This window comes from Polypterus senegalus, chromosome 2 (assembly GCF_016835505.1).
Source record: "Polypterus senegalus isolate Bchr_013 chromosome 2, ASM1683550v1, whole genome shotgun sequence".
NCBI classification, from domain to species: Eukaryota; Metazoa; Chordata; class Cladistia; order Polypteriformes; family Polypteridae; genus Polypterus; species Polypterus senegalus.
This window is the reverse complement of record NC_053155.1, coordinates 50,798,859-50,807,706: the sequence shown is the minus strand read 5'-3', so window position 1 is coordinate 50,807,706 and position 8,848 is coordinate 50,798,859.

The window sequence follows — 8,848 nt, the reverse complement described above, 5'->3', positions numbered from 1 at the left end:
TCTTTTCGTCATCTCCTCTTTAATAGCCCTTTCCTATCTTCTCTGCATGCGCCCACAAGGACTGCGACGTGAAACACTGCCATGCTGTATTTTCCCATATTTATTTTGATAGGAAAAATATTTGTTTACATACCATCTTTTCAAACAAAAAGTGCATCTCAAAGTGTTTTACAAGAAGTAATATAAAGAGATAAAATCAGAAAAATAAATACCTATTTACACTGAAGCCAGCTGACCTGTTCTCTGAGCTATTTGACTTATTCCATGCGCTATTTATCTAGAGATGGCAGTTCTTTAACTCAAAAAATGAGTGCATTTGTGCAGAAAATCTTTGGAAGACATCCTTTCATACAATAACACAGACTATTTTATCTACTAAAAATTTTCAAATACTAGATATATCTAAAAAAATAAGTTGTGAAACGTAAAACAAAAATGATTGAAACCTTAATATCTGACATATTTAAAAAACAAAAGTGGTTTGTACAGAGCAGGTTTAGCACACATTTAATTTCTTTTGTAAAATAGTAAAATAAATACTGCTTTCTCATAAACAAACAAGACTGATCATACCAGAATGTATAAAATTTGTTTTTTTACTCCAGTTGCCAAAAGATGAAAAAGAGGATAGGATAAGTTAAACTTTAAACATTAAATTGTGTTCTATATTTTCTTTGAATTGGTACTTTCTGGTTACTCAGATATTTTGTATGTACAATGATTCATTTCTGTAAGTCACTTTAAATGTTTTTGCTAAATAATAAATAATATAAATTAAAAATGCTGATGAATTCAAAACAACTGTGAACAATAATCATCAATTTATGGTGATGGTGATGGAATCTTCCAGGATGACAATACCCCTAATTCCCTGGGTGCACGTAGACACTCAATAGCTTGACGAACAGCACTATTATCTTCTGAGCCTCTTCAATTGTACATTTATTTAAGACTCTGGAGATGCCACAAAAACAACATTTTCTACCATCCCCTTTAACACACCAAATCATGGACTTTGTCATGGCAGCCTTCCAATATAGCTCCAGACTATTGGACAATGTAGGCCAAAATCCATTGATTTTCAGGCAAGAAACAGAAGCCTGGCAACCATACTGTCATACATACCCTCTGTCAATCTGTGTGAAATGTGATGGCACATATCTTTCTCTACTCTGACATTATAAAATGTGCCCATGTTAAGACCCTGCTTCTAAGCAATGTTGTTAAGCACTTCACTAGGTACAAGATGTGCCAGTGATAAAAAAAAACAAAAAAAACTTCTTAGTTATCCTCACCTTTTATTGCAACATTTGTGTGCTCCTCATGTCATTAAACATAATTCTTCTTTTTACATAGAAGTTCTTTCACTGGAGCATATTGTCTGGACTCATGCATTATATCTTAATTTCCAAAGTCTTACCTACACATGTCTCAGTTCTCAAACCTATGATCCACAAACCTCAAAAATTAAAGTCTTGTTTTGCATATTTTGACAATTTTGGCAAACTGTTTCTACAGTGGTCTTGTCACTTGTTTTCAAACAGAAAGCGTCCAGCATCCTGAATTAGCTTGATGCCTAGCATACATTTTTGATAAACGCATTAGAGTAATCAAATGCACTTTTATACCTATTGTGCTGCATCTCCTGATCATGCCACAGTAATCTGAATCACAAGGTTACTGAGATACTAATCAAACCAAAATAAGAAAAGCTAAGCTCTCTTTTCATTATGGTTCTCAAAAACACCCAAGAATGAATGATTGCTTTAATCTCAAACTAAATATTCTCAGAAGGCCAACTTTTATAGCCATGTTGATTTTCCATTTTTCTCTTCTTTCTTCTCATTGATTCCTCTCTCTTTAGTATCTCCCTCTTTCACATTCATCTTGCTATTATTTCCATTATTGGAGTCACATTAACTTTTAACTATTATTCTTCACTAAATGTATACATCAAGTTCACTTACATTATCATTACATACAATTTTGCATTTACTACATCTGTGGAGGAAGACCTTGGGCGATATGGCCAAAAGATGTAATCCAACTGTAATCATTTGATAAAATGTAAATTGACTTCAAGAAAGAATCCTATAGTCTTGTTTACATTTAATGGCGATCAAACTGGAAATGCTGTTTGTCATTTATGTAGACGAGTGAATCCACCATATCGTGGTGTTCACAGAATGGAATTATACACACATTTCTGAATGGATACAGTCAGGTAGTGGTGGAATCATTGAACATTTTCTAAGTTGTAGTATTGCTTCTTTTTAACTGCTCAACTGGACGTGAACAATTAAACCATTAGATAAAAACCTTGTGTGCCATTTTCAAAGACTGAATGTTGAATAGTCCTAGTTTTCTCTAGGCAATAAAAAGATTTCCAAAATGCACAGTAGAAATAGCAATGACATATAAACTGGCCAGAACTGTCAACAAAACATCTGTAGTCCAGATGATGGTACACGTCTACCACTATTATCCAGTTAAAAGTCAAATTCCCACATCTCAAAGGCCAAACTAAATTCTAAGAATTCATGCCAATGGTCATTTGTCACACATTATGTGAGGTGTGGAATCTCAGGAAGTAAATAAAACTCTGTCGTTGCATTCCAGACATATCCTAGCATCATCGAAGCCAGTCCAAATAAATGACTTTTGGTCAACCTGTTTAGTATTTTTTCCCCCAGGGAGAGCTTTTTATGAATTTTTGGAATGTTAAATATTGTACATTGGAAAGTATTATTCATTGACTTATTAACTGCACTCCTAAACACCTCCAGTATTAGCGGTGGCTCAGTACTATTTAGACGAGGAGTTGGATTTAAGGCTGTAACATTTGGGACATTGGTGATTTGGGGCATTTTTATACTGTTTCTGCTGTTTTTAGCATTTGATTGACTTTGGTTTGGATTTATCTTTTGTGAAATATGACGGCTCGGACACACACAGGCGGACACCGTTTCAGTCATCACCCCACGTTTATTTACAGTATTTACAAAGTGCACCGCCACCAAACCCCCAGTCTCCCCAAAGTCAAAAAGTCTCTGTTCATACACACAAACACTCGGGCCTCTCCCCGCCTCCTCTGCCACGACTTTGTTGTTGTCGTCATCATCGTCGTCGTCGTCATCCTCCTCCTCCTCCTCTTCACCGACTCCAGCCTTGATTGCAGGGCGGCGGCTCCTTAAATAGGCGGCCGATTGCCACCTGTGACACTTTCTTTTCTCACCTCTTTCTTGGTTCCTATGAGAATACATGACCAGAAAAAAGAAAAATATTTGTATTTTAGTAAAAAGGCAGGAAAATTATATTTTGAAAATTTCTGCTATTAAAGTTATATACATATAAAAAAAATTTTGAATTTTTGCCTCTTTTGTTTGTGACTTTGCTTTAAAGTTATGTTATCATTTTGTGTGTTCACTTAGCTCCTTAGTTAGTAACCCTAGATTGAATAGTGATTCTCAAAATACAGTAGTTTAATTATGAATGCTTGTACAGTTTCTATAAAAAGTATTCACTTTTCTGGAAGTTTTCACATTTTATTGTTATCCAATACTGAATCACATTGGATTTAATTTGGCTTCTATGAAAGTGATCAACAGAAAAAAACTAATGTCAAAGTGAAAATAGATCTCTATAAAGTGATCTAAATAATTTAAATATAAAACAAAAAAGTAATTGATCACAAAAGTTTTAGAACATTACAAAAATTATTCCACACGTCTATACTTCTTGGTCTGGAGAAAAACAATCTAACATTTGTGCAAAATCTGCCCTTGACAAGTTTCCAACTGTGTCCCCATGTTCTTGTTGCAGAATTTATTTTAATGTACCAACTGGTATCTTCTCTACTAATTCCTTTCATAATTTAAAACGCTACAGTCATTCCCCCCGTTTAATCTCTGTTTTCTTAAACTGAAAAAAATTATTTCCATCAACCTTTCTTCATGGCTGATACCTTTCTGAACACTCTCCAGCACTGCTATGTCTTTTTTGTAATATGTATGTAAAAGTATCCAGGAAGAAGCAACAAGTTCAGTTTAACTATAACCTTAGCCAGGCAAACTTTTTAAAATGTTCACATTTTTTGGTAATTTGTATTTTATCTCTACTGTTTTTCTTTTTCTTTAACATGGCTTTTACCATCCATCCATTATCCAACCTGCTATATCCTAACTACAGGGGGTCTGCTGAAGCCAATCGCAGCCAGCACAGGGCGCAAGGCAGGAAACAAACCCCGGGCAGGGCGCCAGCCCACCGCAGGGCGTGCACACACACAGACACCAAGCACAATTTAGAATTGCCAATGCACCTAACCTGCATGTCTTTGGACTGTGAGAGGAAACCGAAGTACCTGGAGGAAACCCATGCTGACAAACTCCACGCAGGGAGGACCCAGGAAGTGAATCTGGGTCCCCTAACTGCGAGGCAGCAGAACTACCCACTGTGCCACCGTGCCACCCATTATTATTATTATCCATCCATCCATTATCAAACCCGCTGAATCCGAACACAGGGTCACGGGGGTCTGCTGGAGCCAATCCCAGCCAACACAGGGCACAAGGCAGGAACCAATCCTGGGCCAGTCAACCCACCCAATCCTGCCAACCCACCGCAAGACACACACTAACACACCAACACACCAAGCATACACTAGGGCCAATTTAAAATCGCCAATGCACCTAACCTGCATGCCTTTGGACTGTGAGAGGAAACCAAAGTACCCGGAGGAAACCCCAGACAAACTCCACGCAGGGAGGACCCAGGAAGTGAATCTGGGTCCCCTAACTGCGAGGCAGCAGAACTACCCACTGCGCCACCGTGCCACCCATTATTATTATTATTATTATTATTATTATTATTATTATTATTATTATTATTATTTTGTAAACTACTTTCTGAAGTTAATTTACAAAAACCAGTATGCATGGAATATACTTCTTTAACCAACAAGAAAGTACCAAGTCAGCAGCCACTAATGAAATTTAGAGAGCATGAGAGGCATTGTATTATTGCTAGATGTATGACTATTGTAGACGGTAATAAAACAAAACTACAGCTGGTTTATGATCAACAGAGACCTATAAATCTTAAGCAGTCCCAGAATGGTTTGTGAAGACGTATAACAGCAAAAAATAAGAAACAGTGTAAGCCATGCTTTGCAAGTACAGACTTTAAGCCAAGATTGCCAGTTCCATTCCCACCTTAAACCCACAGTGTGGTCCCATGAAAGTTTACAGTAATGCACCCTGATCTTGTATATTGCCTCACGTAAAAGCATCTGCTAAATATACAAGAATAATACCAAGAAATTAATTTTAAACAAAATTAGCTTTAAGGTTATTGGTGTTTTTATACGTCTATCAACTGGAGAATTGAATGGATCATCACAATATGTGTGAATAATTATATCCCCCTAAGTTTGTGATATGGTTAACCAGCTTATGTCGCTGGTTTTTATATGTAGAAGAGACCACTGTGTGATAATGAATTAGTCACTTAACCTCTAAAGTATCTGCCAGGCACATTTAAAGACAGGCTGTTCTTTTTTGAGTTGCAGACGTTGAGTCTCTAGACATGACAGACACAATTACAAGTAACAAGGGCAGCCCAGTATTTTTAAACATTCTTGCATTAATTCTTAAATTTTATTAAAACCCCCAGTTTGGTTCTAAACTGGCTGCTAGTAGCAAACTATTTCTTATGTTCTGATTAAAAAAAATCAGTATCAAACAAATATTACTGAGCAAATAGAAAGTTACATATTCTTTCGTAACACAGGTATTCAAACTACACTGACCCACATTGGACTTTAGTTCTTGTAATGGCTCCTGTAAAATCGTGCCTACATTTATTTATATAGCCTTTGCACCTCGGATGCTGTACAGCTGACACCTTATCAGCCATAGGTTGAAACAGTTCCTTCCCAGTGCTTATTTGAACGGTAATACATAGGCATTCATAACTGCATTTAGTTTGTATTAGCAGTCATTTCACAATCAATGCTTTATACTGTACTTTCAAAAATTAAAGTTCATTAGAAGCAGTTGCTCATTTACTAGCATGTCAGCCACTTTGGTCTACATTAAATGTCTTCACAAATAAACAGAGGAAGTGCTAAGTGCAGAACTCAGCTACATGGTTAACAAACTGTTTCTTCGTTCATTTTATCACCTATACATATTTATAATGATACAAGTTCCTTTCATTTCTCTTTGTAAAATTAAGGTACTGTTGTGCTGTGCTAAATGGCATCACAATCAAAAACAGAAGAAGAACAATGAACTTCCTTTACAATATGCCGCAGGCTGCACGGTTTATTAAACACCTAAGAAGTGGAAACTTTTTGAGGTTTTGAGTTTATTGCACATCATGCCCTTGCACCTTCTTCTAACATGCTAATGGCTTCGGTTGCATCAAAAGAAGATGAAAAGCTCAAAAAATGTTTGAAAAGTTGTCCATTTTGTGTGTTTTGTTATAAATATACTGGCATATGACCCCTATCTGTTTTACAGATTTCTAAAAATGTCTGCTAGTTTATAGACTTACAGCTAATGCCCTTGGCTTCCTGAGTTCTTTTATTTATGCTTCAGGTAAGAAAAAAATGTTTGAAGAGTTTCATTACATTATTATTATTATTTTTTACTACTCTGGAATGTATTGTTGTTTGTTTTTTATGTGCTTTGTAATGGAGACTGCTGTAAAAAGTCAATTCCATTCATTCAGTTTTTTTTAATTATTCATAAATGTGGTCATCCTGGCAGTAATGGGCACAAGGCAAGATCTGACCAGGCACAAGGCACTGCCCATCTCAGGGTATGCTTAAGTACACTTGCTCAGTGGGCCAATTTAGGACCACCAGTCAGCCTACTATACACATACAGTATTTGGGATGTTGAGATACAGTACATATCAAAAAAAAAAACACACAGACAAAGAGAGAACATGCAAACTGCTCACAGACAATGACTAATTATAGCACTACTCAACTGTGAAATATAAAAATTTCTGTTCTTTTTAATTCAGTTCAGGGCTATGGAGGGTCAGTGTCTATCCCAGAACATTGGTTTCAAGACTGGAACCAATCCGGGAAGGTGAAGAGTACGTTTATCATAGACTCTTGGTAGGGCTCAGAGGCTGGAGCACCTATAGAAGAAAACACAGAAAAGCAGAGAGAATATGCAAACGCTTCCAGAATCTGACAAGGCCAATATCTGTGGGCAACAGTCCTAAACATTTTGCTACCATCTTTTAAAAGATGTTACAGTACATACAATAAAAGATTTACTGACTCACTCATTCATGTTCCAAATTCTCATTCTGTATTCTAATGCAGAATCAAGGGGACCTATAGCCTCACCTGGATCGACTGGGCATATGGAAGGAATCAACTCTGGACAATTTGTTTCATCATTATAACCTGTAAAAAAAATGAAACATATCAACAGACGAAAATGATGAAGCACAGGAGCATCAACAATAGTAAATGGGCCCACGAATAAAGTGTGAATGGAAATGGAAATTTGTGGCATCATGAAGCTGATTTTAGTACAGTTTAACTCTCATGCCCAGTTATTTTCTCCATGGAGTTTGAATGTTCTGTCCCTGGGACTTCTCCAGGTAGTGCAGTTTTCCTCCCACATCCCCTATGACATGAATGTTAGTTTAGTCCTAAGTTGTTCCTGTGTGAGTATGAGAGTTGGTCAGTGCATGAGTAGAGCCTGTCCAGAACTGATACCTATCATGCACTAAGTACTGCCACAAAGAGCTCAGGAACCCTGCAACCACAAAATGGACTTCCTAATTTTGAGAATCTTATGTCTTTTGCATGTGAGCAAATCAGGTGCATTGACACAGTACTATGGAGGTAAGATCACAGCTGGTGAAGGGAGAAACAAGATCACCTAACAGGCTCTCTCTTTTTGCCCACTGCCCTGAGGGTGGTGCTTACTGACTTCACGTCTGGCTTGGCCCCAAATGACCTACTTCTTCAATCTAGTGGGTTACTTAAATAAATAAACAAATAAGGGCTTAAAAGGGCAACGTACAGTACAATTAAATGAAAAACCACCTGGTGTGTATAATACACAGTACAGGGCAGGTAGGATCAGTTTGCTGGGAGTTTAGTGACCTCATGGCCTCTGAGAAGAAGCTGTTCCTGAAGCCAGTGGAGTGAGCGGTGAGGCTCTGGCAGCACTTCCCAGAAAGCAGAAATGAAAACAGAGAATGAGCTGGGATGGCTGTCATCAGAGATGGCCAGCCCTAAAGATTTTAGATGCTATACAGAAAGTCTTTTGAAGGAAGTTGCGATCTTCGAAAGTCAGGTTACTAAATCATGCTTTCATATATCTGGTCAGGATACTTTAATATTGGAGTGGTAAAAGTTCACTAATGTGTTGGCTCCTACCCCTAAACACCTCAAGTAAAAAAGCTATTGCTTAGCTATTTTGACCATGAAGGTGGTATTGACTGACCATGAAAGACAGTCAGTGTTCTGGACACCCTGGAACCTGAGGCTGCTAACTGTCTGGACGGAGCTGGATTGGAGTGTAATTGCCTTTGTTCTTTCTGAAGTCAACAATGATTTCCTTCGTTTTGTCAAAATTCACTGATTGGGGTCTATTTCTAAGGAAGTCAAACATCCAGCCACAGAAGGAGCTATTCAGACCAGGGTCTCTGAGCTTCTGCACCAAGCTGGAGGACACAATGGTGTTCAAGGCAGAACTGCAACCAATAAACAGTACCCTGACATGCTGTAGGTGTTTTTCCTTTTCAGAAGTCCCTGAGTAGTGTGGTGTGTGAGGGAGATGCCATCATCCACAAATCTGTTCTGCTGGTTTGC